This window comes from Spermophilus citellus (genome assembly GCF_964194105.1).
Source record: "Spermophilus citellus genome assembly, chromosome: 9".
In the NCBI taxonomy this organism is placed as follows: domain Eukaryota; kingdom Metazoa; phylum Chordata; class Mammalia; order Rodentia; family Sciuridae; genus Spermophilus; species Spermophilus citellus.
In genome coordinates this window covers 74,018,261-74,031,639 of record NC_138191.1, presented here as the reverse complement: position 1 = coordinate 74,031,639, position 13,379 = coordinate 74,018,261, and the positions used below count along the sequence as shown (strand labels likewise).

The window sequence follows — 13,379 nt, the reverse complement described above, 5'->3', positions numbered from 1 at the left end:
TAAATTGGTGATGTGACAAGCTTTTGTAATGTTTTGAAGTGTCAGATGTTGCTGTGGCTTTGGAGAGGCTTACAGAGTCTGGTGGCAGATGGACAGTCAGGGTGGCATGATAGAGGAGCACAGCCTTCGAGGTCAGATGGGGAGGTGAGTTTCAGAGGAGGATGGCATGTCATGGATTTGACTCCTGGAGATGCCACCATCTGGCCTCAATTTTCTCCCAGCTAAAATGTACAAAAAACACCTGCATTATAGGATGTTGTGAGAATTAAATGAAATAGCATATTAGGTGTCCAGAACAATGGTTTAATAAATGCTAGTTCTCTTTCCCTCAAATAGAATGCTGGATGATACTAATATTTAAGTATTTTCCTTGCAATTTTTCTACTCTAGACCCACGCAGTTTTCATTTTCCCACCCTTTGCCTAAGCCCAGAAAACAAGGAAGACAAGCTTAAAAGCATATCTCTGTATACAGTCCTCAAACTAATATGTCTCAGTGTGGAATTCTGTGTTGCAGTAACTATTCTGGACTCTTCTGGTGAGGGCTTCTTCAATAAAATTTAGTATAAACCTAGTCAACAAAGTTGAGAATCTCAGTTAAACCTGAAAAATTAAATAAGTAAGTAAATATTCCAGTTCATCCAGAATTGTTTTGTATATTCATGTTTATTCCCCTAAGCCAAAAATGACTCTTTATATGTATTTCTTTGCTTCATACTTCTAGGCATAGAGAGTACCTGTGACAGAATTTGTCTCAACATTTAGGGCTGATTTTCACTTTTCCCCACATTAAGTCTCCTAGAGTCTTGTTTATTGTGTGTAAGTCATGGGACATTGATATATTCTCCCAAGAAATGCAGGACTGGGGCATTTTTAGAAGGTGACTTTGGTACCAAGGGATAGAGGAAGAATTCAGCTACTGCCTTTCCTCAACACCAAGTCATATGATTTTCCACATCCTGAAATGGGAGCATGCTTATTTGATCAGTTTAATAGGAAATATAGTATAAATATGTGACCATATATATAATTTATGTTCCAAGCCCAGACACTTCAGAGAATAAAAGGAATGGTATTTATAATTACTTTGGGATGACAGGGAAACTGGGGCTAGAAGTTATCCTACTTATAACCAATAAGTTATAACCAATAAAACCAATACATTTCTTGCCTGCTAGAAAAGGAAAAAGAAGAAAAATATAAAGTGAGAAAGTTTTTCATACCTTTGTCAATTAGGCACCAATAATATATGAGTCTATTTCCTGGGCAGTGAGGGAGGTTTCAAGGCGTTTGGGAAGGGCAGTGCACATGGTCATAAAAATAGAAGCAGGTAGTAAGGGCGCGGTGTCAGTACCCAGCCTGGAGCCAGGGGACTGGTACTCCTCGTCCTGGCTGTGTTGTGGTGACACATTCCTGGGAGTTGAGGATGGAGCCCCGAGGTAGCCTGCCAACTTCTTTGGGAAGTCTCCTGATCCTGCCTGGTCACCCTGTCTGGTCGTCTCTCCCACTTCTCTAAGTTCTTTGCCTCCCTCAAAACCAGGAATCCCACAGCCTGGAGTGGCAGTAAAGTGGGCCAGCAGAGGGTGGGATCAGCTGTCTGGTGAGAGTGGGATCAGGGAGCTGGTAATAAACAACTCACAGCAAAGGACAGTCTTTCAGCCAGGGTTTGTGAGTATCTCTGAGCCTGTGACAGAGTTCTATTCTTGGCAGCTCCTTTTCACCTTTTCTTATTCTCTGTACCTATGGCTCTCTGGCCCCAGGGCCTGTGGTGGTTCAAAACCAAGTAACCCCAAGCCTAGAAGAATCCTCACACACAGTCCTGATGGAGGGAAACTTGTGCTTCAGTCCCACCAGCCCTACCCATAGGTTTACTCTCTGTGCTTTCCAACTTTCTAATGAACAGTTTGAGCCTAAGGTGATCAGTGAATTTGCCTCTACTCCCTGCCCCAGAGTTCTTTGTCACCTGTCATCTAGCAAATTCTGTAGTACCATTTCCTAGCATCTCTCATGAATCCGCTTCACCCTGTGCCCTCTCCCTCTGATAGTGACCTATTTTTCTTCCATAAAGTATTCATCTTTCTGTCAGAATTTCTGTTCTGGAGAACAGTAAGGAATAGACTGTCTTCCCCCATTGCTCATATTTTTTTTTTCTTTTTCTGAACTGCTGGGGTTCAAACCCACAGTTCTACTGCTGAGCTGCACCCCAGCCCCCTGCCGCTCCATGTTGACACCTGAATGGCTCATCATGCCTGCTTTCCAGTTTTCCATGATTCATTTGGGTGGTTTTTAAAAATCACATGCTCCTTAGGCATTTCATTATAAGGGTTTAAGTCAGCCTCCTGGGCTAATTGGAACACAGTGCAATATAAGCATTCTACCAAACAAATTAGAATGTTTTGTTAAGGATCTTTTTGAGATAAATGGCAATATTTTACAAACTGTCAGTGTATTTGTTTAGCTAACTGAAAAAGGTTATTTCACAAATCTCTTTACTGAAAATTATAATTTATTATATTCATTATTATTTTACAAAACACCCTACTGTTCTAGTCTCTCTGTTTAGGTTTTCTCCTCTTTTTAGTGTCAAACAGGTGAAAGCTTTTTAAAGAAGATAAATGGTCAGAAAGCTGGAAAATTTGAGACAGCAGCTGACAAGGGGGAATAGCAATGATTTATGATGTCTTTAAAATTGGCATGTAACCTTACAGCATTATTAGACTAGGATAAGCTCAGACATCTCTGACTGCAAGAATATTGTGGGAGAGGTGATATATATAGCTACACACATTTGATTTATCTTACTTACTTGTTGGTTTAGTGTCTGGGTCATGTCCACAAAGGAAGACTGAAACCTCTCTGTACTTTTAACCTTTTTTAATGTCTCAAGAATTGCTTTGCAATTTTGATTTTCTTGGATACATAGTTGTTTTGATTAGATTCCAGCAACCGCCTCCCCCGAAAAAAATATTTTTTTAGTTATTCTGGGAAGTCATTTAGTAGATTAAAAATATAAACTTGACTATGTTTTTCATTTGGGGGGTGGGTAGAATTCTTTTGTTATACTATTTTGGTCATTAAAAACACTGAAAAAAAAGTAGTTGTACTGGAGAAGAAAGAGTATGAAGAATGATTCACCTTTTATTTAAGGCTTACCACTGCTGACCTAGGGCAGCTAATTTAGAAGTGAATCATTTATAGAAAGTTCTACCCAGTTCGAGGCAGGGCTTTATACAATATCCTCATGAAGGTCTAAATAGAGCATACAGTATCATGTTTCTAAATATCTGTCTTGTTGCCAATTTTATATCTTTTCCAAGCTGTGAAACTTGTTTCTAGATGACTGCAGCTATTGACAAGGTGAAGATAAAGGCATTGGATATATAAAATGATATGTATTTTAAAACAAATCTTAGAAATATAGTATATATATTGTATTGGAATAATAAGCATGAGAATTTAAATGTCTATGTTTATAATGCAAAGAAATAAATGTAACCAGTCAGTTTTAAAATTTTTTAACTGGAAGAAATATGTTAAAAATTTATTTACAGTGATTCAAATTAAACAGTGATATATTATTGCTGTTTTGATATTTGTGAAGCCATATAATATGTTTAACTTTTATATTCCCTTTACAAATATATATATATATACTTTTGTACCAGGGATTGAACCCAGAGGTGCTCAATTACTAAACTACATCCCCATCCCTGTTTATTTTTTGAGATAGGGTCTCACTAAATTGGTTAGGGCCTCACTAAGTTGCTGAGGCTGGTCTCAAACTTGAGATCCTCCTGCCTTAGTTTCCTGAGTTGCTGGGGTTATAGGTATGTACCACAGTGCCTGGTTACAAATAGCTTCTTTTGCAAGATGTCTTATTTTTTTTAGGTAGCAGGTGATTTATGAAATAAACACTTTATTTGACTCAATGTAGAGCATAAAACTATATAGTCTCTGCCTTCCAGGAGTTTTAAATTCAAAACTGAGTTTATATTTGCATTGCAGCTAGTGTCATGGTTTAGAAAAAGTCCCTAACCCTGGATTCTAGTTTTGAGTGCCATTAACTTAGACAGATCTCTTAATGGGTTCGAGTTGATTTTCTTGTCTGCATAGGGCATAGGGATACTTTCTTTCATGCCTGACTCATAAGAATTAGTTGAGCTAGGCATTAGAAAGTAACAAGTGTCCTGGATGATGATCCTTAGATGTCAGAAAAGCACTTCAGGGAAAAGAGCTTAAATTTGGACAACCAGTGTTGAAGTTCCACTTGCATTATGTGACCCTACACAACCATTTTCTCTAAGCCATTACGAGCTGTAAAAAATAGGTAGGACTGGGTATATAGCTCAGTGGTAGAGTATGTGGTTATCATTCATGTGTGAAATCTATGTTCAATCTACCCAGCACCAAAAAAAAAAAAATGGTACAAAGGTTGACCAGCCTTTATCTGAAATGCTTGGAACCAGAAGTGTTTTAGATTCCAGAATTCCATTTTTGTTTTTTGCATTTTGGAATATTTCCATATGCATAATAAAGTAGTTGGAGGTTGGGACCCAGGACTACCCACAAAATTCTTTTATATTTCATATACTCTGTATACACATAGACTGATGGTATTTCATACAGTTTTATGCAATTTTAAATATTTTTGTGAATGAAACTAAGTTTGTGTTGTGGAGTATTTCACCTTTGGCACCATGTTGGTACAACAAGAATTTTTGGATTTTCAAATATTTTGGATTTTGCATTTCAGTCTAGGGATGTTCTGTGACCTAGAACTGTAAGGTTAAATGAAGTAAATGTGCAAGTAGCTGATTGCACACAAGTAATCATCGTTTCTTGTACCTTAATAATTAATATTCTTTTTATCCTTGCAGAACTTCATCTCCCCATTTTTTTTGCTTTCACAGTAGTTTAGTGGAAGTGGGAACCAGTATTCAAAATGCAGTCTGTGAATATAATTGAAAAAGTTTGAGTTATAAAAGTTCCTTTATACAACACCTTTACCAAATATTTTGGTGTTGTGTAGCTTATGACACTAAGATTTTTGGAAGTATTTGAGTAATATAGTTCTTTACATGTGACATGGCTAGGGATGATCTTGTCTCTTCAAGTTCTCAAGTAAGTGAGTAATCTTCCCCACACCCAATAATTATTTCATTCTTAAATTCAAGTTGGTTTTAATTTCTACTGTTTTAAGGGCAATTACCTAGTTGGAGGAAAATGACATTTTTTTTCTCTTTGAGAAAGCATTTTTGAGGCTTAAATAATAAGAACAGCCCAGATAAATCCTTAGTCATTAACAAAGGAAACATAACCCAAGTGTTTTTTTTATATGTAAAGATGTGATAATAACTCCTGAGGAAAGTAAGGTCTAGTTAATATTATACTAGGCTTATTATTATGTAGTTTTTTTATTTTCTATAATGATTTTGACTGATATTTCTATAAAGCTTATTTGAGATAAAGTGTACAAAGGAAACTTCCTGGGAAGATTGAGATAAATGAAAGTCATCATATAAAAATGTTTACTAATGGGCTAGGGTTGTACCCAGTGGTAGAGCTCTCGCCTAGCATGTGCGAAGCCCTGGGTTCGATCCTTAGCACCACATAAAAATAAAGTAAAGGTATTATGTCCAACTACAACTAAAAAAAAAAATGTTTACTAGTACTGCCACTTTAGGCAGTTGTAAGGTAACTGTCCTGGTTACTTGTATTTATTTATTAAAAATATTTTTAGTTGTAGATTGACACAATACCTTTTATTTATTTATTTATTTTCATGTGGTGCTGAGGATTAAACCCAGTGCCTCACACATGCCAGGCAGTGCTCTACTGCAGAGCCACAAGCCTAGCCCTAGTTACTTGTATTTAAAATCACATCCACGATTAACATTAATTCTAGCTGCACAAGCTCATATTTTTTTTTTTTTTTGCAGATATCTTTGGAAGATGTAGATTATTTGGCCAGCTCAGTTCCTGTTTAAGGAAAACATTAAACAAAAGAAATTTGGAAATGGACTTCCTGGAGTTTCAAAAATGATTTTGAGCCAGGAGTGGTGGTGCACACCTGTAATTCCAGTGGCTATTGAGGCTGAGGCCGGAGGATCACAGGTTTGAAGTCAGCCTCAGCAGCTTAGGGAGGCCCTAAGCAACTTAGCCAGACCTTGTCTAAAAAAATAAAAAATAAAAAAAAAATGCTGTGACTGGGAATGTGCATCAGCATCCTTGAATTCAATTCCCAGTACCAAAAAGAGAAAATACTGTCCACGAGTTGTCTTTCAACAAAAAAGTTGAAGGAGGGCTGGGCCTCTAGCTCAGTGGCAGAGTGCTTGCCTAGCATGTGTGAGGCACCGCGTTTGATCCTCAGCACCACACAAAAATAAAAAACAAATAAAATAAAGGCATGCTGTCCATCTACAACTATAATAAAAAAAAGTTGAAGGATAATGGGTAATACAGTTTATGGGTAAAAATGGAATTTATCCTAGTTATGATATTAAAAAAGGAGAAAACTGTAATATCTTCAGCAAAAGTCATGCAATTTAAGCTCTCAAGCATATTATTATTCAGGAAGCAGGTGCTTATTACAGGAATAATGATAAAAACTCTCAGAGTTTATAAAATACTTTATATATATAGCTTTTATTGAATTTTTGTAACAATTCTGTGATGTAGCCCAAGCTTTACTAATGTCATGATTTACATGTGGATCCAGGAGGCCAAAAAACTTGTAACATACAGAATTAGGACTAGACCCAGCATCCTACCTCTTAATCCATCATTTTTGTCTCTTGCCTTTTCTTTTATATTTTTTCCCTTTATCAATCATTATAAGGACAAGATAATTCCTAAGAGATTGATTTATTTTACTGATATTTAAAGTAAGGGGGAGGAACTGACTGTTAGAGGATATAGAATAAGACTATGAGTAGAATATGAGGTACTATAGATACCATAGTACCTCAGTGCATTAAAAGAAACACAATTTACCATGCGCTTTACAAAATTTTTTTAAAGGATAAAATGAGATAAATGGAACTTTTAAATTGTGAAAAATTCTAAAGATATAAGGAATTATTATCCTATCAGGAATCTTTTAGTTGAAAGCAACAGAAAATCCCACCTAGAAAAGCTTAGTGAAATAATTGGCTTATGTGACTGAATATTCTGGGATAAGCCTGTACATCAGATGGTATGTTTCCGGCTGAAAGTAACAGAAAACTACCTACTCAACTGGCTAAAACAAGATAGTTTATTAGTTTGCATAAAAGAAAGTGAGTCATCAAGGATCTAGGCCTATTCCATTTCTTTGGTTTTCCATTTTTGGCTTTGGTTTCTTTCTCAGCTAACAATAAGATGGTAATGCCTCAATGGTAGTGAAAGTTTCTAGACCACTTCCAGATAAGGCAATATCCTGGGGGAGAGAGGTTGTCTCCTTTTTCTTTATATCTTAAGAGCAAAAGAACTTTCCAGAAGCTTTCTGGAGTCCTATTCTCATGGCTTATGGGCTAGTATTGAGACATACATCTGTCTATTCCTAAATCACTACTTACACTAGCTAAAGGTTATGCCTGGAACAGGGGATGTGAATCCTTTCCTCCTAAGATCATGGGAGGTATATATACTGAGAGTTGTGTTATTATGGAAAAGAGTGGAACGCTGATTGTATTTAGGTATGATGGGAATCCAGAGGCTTTGTCCTCTCTGTCAGCTTTATCTCAGGCTCACTCCTCTGTAGTTTGTGAGCTGGAGTTGGGGAAGTGGAGGGAGCAGGGATGGAGAGGCATGGGAGGTGTGCCACCTTTTAATAGCTTCTGTGGAAAACAAAAGATTCTTTCTCCAGAAACCCCAACAAATTTTTTCTTGAATCTTCTTGGACTAAATTGGATTATGACTTAATCAAGCCATTATTAAGTTTAATCATGACTCAATCTCAATGGAATTAAGGGTGGGGTCACTCCCACTCAAACTTCCCTGTGGCTTAAATGGAAAAGTTGCCAGAGGAAAATCAAGTGGAAGGGGGAATGATTTTGTAGATATTGGTAACCAGTATAGTAATGACAATTCAAGGCCCTCCATCTTGTAACCCCAAGGACAATAGCTTTCTACTTTTATTAATCTCTCTATATATATACATAAGAGAGTGATAGGCATGTGAAAGACAATAAGATAAAAATCCATGTCAACTAAAAGTTTACAAATTAGCATGTGGTTGCCCTATAAGAGTAGTATAAAATCTAATAGGTATGTAGAAGATGAAGAAAGAACATTATTCTAGGATAGTAGTGGATAGAATTAGTTTAGGCTTCATTGGGTGGGGAAGGTGTTGATAGACATATAGAAGTTGGGTTCAAGGTATGGCATTTTTGCCTGAGAAAATGATATGATCAGATATAAAGAAATGGGAAAACACAAAGTATAATATTGATAAAGACATGCAATTTTACAACTGATCTGTCTATATATGGTTAATGAATACTTTGTGGCTTGCTAGTTTAAATTGAGAAAAGACATAAGAGTAAATACATACCAGATCTTAAAAGCCTAATACAGGGGCTAAAGTTGTGGCTCAGTGTAGAGCACTTGCCTTGCAAGTGTGAGGCACTGGGTTCAATCCTAGCACTACAATAAATAAATAAATAAATAAATAAATAAATAAATAAAGGCACTGAGTCTATATACAACTAAAAAAAAAAGCCTAATACAAAAATGTAAACTATATTTATATGTTTAAATTATAATATTTTGGTTATGTTGGGTTATATAATTAAACTATAAATTAAATTAATTTCACTTATTTCTATTTACTTTGTTGTTCTTTATTTAAAAAAAATTTTATGGACCTTTATTTTATTTATTTATATATGGTGCTGAGAATTGGACCCAGTGCCTCACATGTGCAAGGCAAGTGTTTTACCACTGAGCCATAACCCCAGCTCTTTTTCTTTATTTTTAAAAATTCTTTTTATTACTATTTTAAAAATTTTGAGACAGTATCTTGCTAAGTCACTGAGGGTCTTGTTAAATTACCAAGGCTGGCCTTGAACTTGAGATCTTCTTGCCTCAGCCTTCCAAGTCACTGGGATGACAGGTGTGTGCCACCACACCTGACTTTACTTTTTTAATGTGCCTATTAGAAAATGTAAAATTATGTGGCTAACATTATAATACTTTTGGGAAATACCACTCTAAAAAATGAAAAATCATGAAAAAGAATCCATTTTTCTTATGAAAATAGGCAATGATGATGGTAGAACACCTAATACAAATACCCCAGAATGTGTTGAGGATTTCATGAAAAACATAGAAGTTATTTATTATACGTAATGGGTCAGTCGTTTTCTTTATATTGCATGATACCTTGCCATGCATTTGCTTTCCTAATCTTTTTGAATTTAATTTATTTCCCAGAGTGTAAAAGATAAAAGGTATTGCATTTACTGCCTTTTATTTTATATTTTTACTTTGGAAGCACACATTTCCTAGAGGAATGTTTTTACAACATTACCAACTCACTGTTTCTTTTCTTTTCTATCATGTTTCCTTCAGTTTTACTTATCTATCTATCTATTTATCTATCTATCTATTTATTTATTTTTGGTGTTGGAGATTGAGCCCAGGGCCTCATGCATGCTAAGTACGAGCTCTACCACTGAGCTACACCCCCAGCCCTTATGCTTCTTTTCAACAGTAAACATTGACTCTTGTGTGTTAATTGGATAAAGTCACAATTTTCTCATCCACAAAATGAGGATAATAAAATCTAGCATGCAGGTGTGTCATGTTAGATGAGGTAAGTGAATATGCTATGTTAGACATTGTAGGAGAGAGAAGAATGACTAAGATCCCCCTCTCTCAGCAGAGTGAGAGTGACAAATACGTGTGTTAAACTGAGTGGACTTCAGAGAAGGTGACTCAGTCACTCAAAGGAGGCACTAGATTTTATATTACATGAGCAAAATGGAAAGAGTGATTATTAGGTTTAGACTCCACCTGGGCAGTCACATAGGGGTGGAGTGGGTTGGTCAGGCAGGCATTTTAGATTTTGAATACAGTAACTATATGAGAGTTTAGGAAAATTCATGGTATGTATTTTAGGTTCCTTTTGGTTTAAATATTTATGGATTTTATTATATTACATTTGGTTCTTTATTGCCTTACTGTACCTCAGTGTACCATCTACCAGCCTGGGAAGTCCTCCTGTATAGGGATTATGATATTCATCTGTGTCCAGCACAGAACTTGGCAAAAACCAGGTGTTAAATGGGTATTTAATGAGTAGATGAATGACTAAAAACTGTGAAGCCTTTAAAAGATGGTGTAGCGCTATATTTTTTAGTTCAAAATACAGTATCTATGACGATGGTTTGAATTACTTTTCTTCGTCTTCTTTTTTTTTTTTTTTTTTGGTACTGGGGAATGAAGCCAAGGGTGCTTTACCACTGAGTTACATCCTTGGTTCCTTTAATTTTTTATTTTGAAACGGAGACTCGCAAAATTGCCGAGGCTGGCCTTGAACTTGTTATCATCCTGCTTTAGTCTCCCAAATTGCTGGGACCATTGTGCACCACTGTGCCTGGCAAATCCAGTTTTTTTTTTTTTGTTGTTGTTGTTATTGTTTTGGTGCTGGGGATTGAACCCAGGCCTCATGCATGCAAGGCAGGTGTCTGCTGCTGAGGTGTATTCCCAGCCCTGTGTTTGAGTTTCTAGACTTTTGTCACATACTTAGAGATATCTCTGCTGAAAGATGTGCATATATATAGAGTGAGTGGTAGATTCTTATTCTCATGTGATGAACTGCTGATCAGAAGTCTTGGAGCTTTAGTTACCTGCTGCTCAAGGAGGGCTTTTACTTCACCTCCTAGTGGCCATCACATTTCTGTGAGTTTTCAATACAACTTCCCTTTGATCTCTGTTCAGTGAAGGATATAGCTGGCTCTACTTCTTTTATTTAAAAAAAAAAAAAAGAAAAAGAAGAAGAAGCCTGCCTGCCAACTCTGGCTCCTTGGAAAGGAGTGTTATTCTGCAGGGGAGGAAGCATAATGGCAAAGGGTTCTATCTACAGGAAATCCAATGTTTGCTCTGCAGAGAGACATGTGATAAATTGAAAGAAAGGAAGTGGCTTAGTAACTAGAAGGTCAGTTTGTGTGAGATTTCCTTTTTTAGGTTTCCTCCTATCCTGTTTATATTATCATTATGTTTTAATCTTTTATTTCCTATTTAACTGTGAAGTTGCTTTCATGTTAGGGGTGTTTGAGATATGCTTTGAATATGATTGACAGATTCACTGAAAAAAAGCACAAGGAGAGAACTGTTTGTTATTTCTTCTCACTTCCCACGATTTTGAGAAAGGAGTTCAGAAAAGCTGTGAATAATCCCTTTCCCCTCCAACCACTTAAATTGGTTTTTGTCAATGGACTGATTATGTCATTGATTTTACAATTACAAAAAGAAGCCATTCTTGGCTTACCTAACTTTTTACCCGCTGGGAATATTACAGTTTTTACAGTAGAGGATATAGTAAAAACCTGTTGGGCACAAGGCTGAATGTATTTTACCCATTCTAGGAACACAGAGAGTTAAATGAAAGGTTCTGGAAAGACCAGGGTGTAAAGAGGAAAGGGTGGGGCATTAGTTTTTCCCTTAGGCATTCACTGTTGTATGTGCAGGGGTCTTTTTCTTGCCTAATTCCTTTGTTGACCTTGTAAACTTTTCATTGTGTAGCAGAGAAAGCTTTGTTTTATGAAGCTCTTCTAAATTAGGCAGAATTATTACTATTATTTTTTGGGTATGGGTTATTGAACCCAGCACACTTTTACTACTGAGCTATATCCCTATCCTTTTTATTTGTTTATTTTTTTTCTATTTTGAGAAAGGATCTTGCTAAATTGCCAAGGCTGGACTCAAACTTGAGATCCTCCTCTTGCCTCAGCTGCCTAAATTGCTGGAATGCCTGGCTAAATGCCACCACGCCTGGCTAAATCGGACACATTTTGACATGGCCTAAACAGCCATTTGATAAATAGTAATTGCCCCCTGATTTTGAACTTCATGAGGATTATGGAGGTGTTAAGGCTCAGGGTTCTGGTGAGAACTAGGAATGGTGCAAAACTCAGGGATACAGGGTGAGTTGAGAGTTGAGGGCTGGAGCGAGGCTTTGGGATGAAGGTGCTGATCTGGGTGTGGTCTTGTAACAGTGGGCCACTTTATTATCTGAATATAGTCCTTGTTGCTCTGCCACTTCTTATTTTTAAGACGTGTTTCTTTCTCTTCCTCTCACCCTCCCTGTTCCTAATCACCCCCTCATCCTAATCTTAGGGGAAACAGAATTATCATTTCTCTCTATCAAGGGAAGGGTTATCTGTCCTTGAGCACACACCCATCACAGGAACAAAGTAATTCACGCTTGAGGATGGCACCAGAAGATATAAGAAATGACTGTCTTTAAATGAACAAGTGAATTACAACTCTAGACAGAAAATGTAGCCTTTGAATCATCTTTTAAAAACAAGTCTGTTCCCGATGATGGGGAGAATCACAGCCTCTAGGACAGGAGTCCCCTGCTTTTCTCCTTTGCTCTCAAAGCAGTACAACTTCTTTTTTCTTTTTCAAAACCTTGTCTTCATTATTGGATTGGCATGGGGATGAGGACTGAGCTTTTGCTAACAGTGACACATTAAACCAGTGACAAATTCTCAGCCTTTCCTCTCTTCCATAATTTTGTATTTGGACCCCCAAATTACCCAGATTATGGTTAACAAACTTAAAAGTGGCACTGCATATTTTAGTAAAATAAGTCATATTTCTGAAGGAAAATGAAGTCCAATAGAGATTTGCCAAACATAAGGAGTTTCTTTAAAGTGTTCACGAAATTTTCTGTTAAGCTACTTTTTTGGTTACCTTTTTACTATCCTGGGAATTTGGATAAATTGCTTTAACTCCTCCAAACCTCAGTCCTCCTTTTTAAAGTTAAGGGATTGGATTTTTTCAGTCTTTAAGTTTTAATTTAGCCCTAAAACATTTCTACTTTTTTACACCTCATTCACTAATGAATTTTTTTTTTTTTTTTGGTACTGGGGGTTGAACCCAGTGACATGTTGCCACTTAGCTTCATCTCCAGCTTTTTTATTTTTTATTTTGAGACAGAGTGTTACTAAGTTGCTTATGGCCTCACTGAGTTGCTGAGGCTGGTTTTGAACTTGGAATCCTCCTGACTCAGCCTCCCGAGTTGCTGGGATTACAGGTGGTACACCACTATGCCCAGCCATGAATTTTTTTTTTTTTAGCATTGTAATGCAAGATAAATAAAAAATTTCTTTTTTAAAAATATATTTACCAGTTTTCACATGTGGGTTTGCCTGTATTTTCATTGCCATA

At 36.6% G+C, this 13,379-nt stretch overlaps 1 protein-coding gene across 2 annotated transcripts in view; it reads left to right on the top strand.

The window, feature by feature from the left end:
• The window catches only part of GIPC2 (GIPC PDZ domain containing family member 2), an 87,557-nt gene that overhangs the window by 19,319 nt on the left and 54,859 nt on the right, over positions 1-13,379 (top strand). The window lies entirely within an intron of this gene.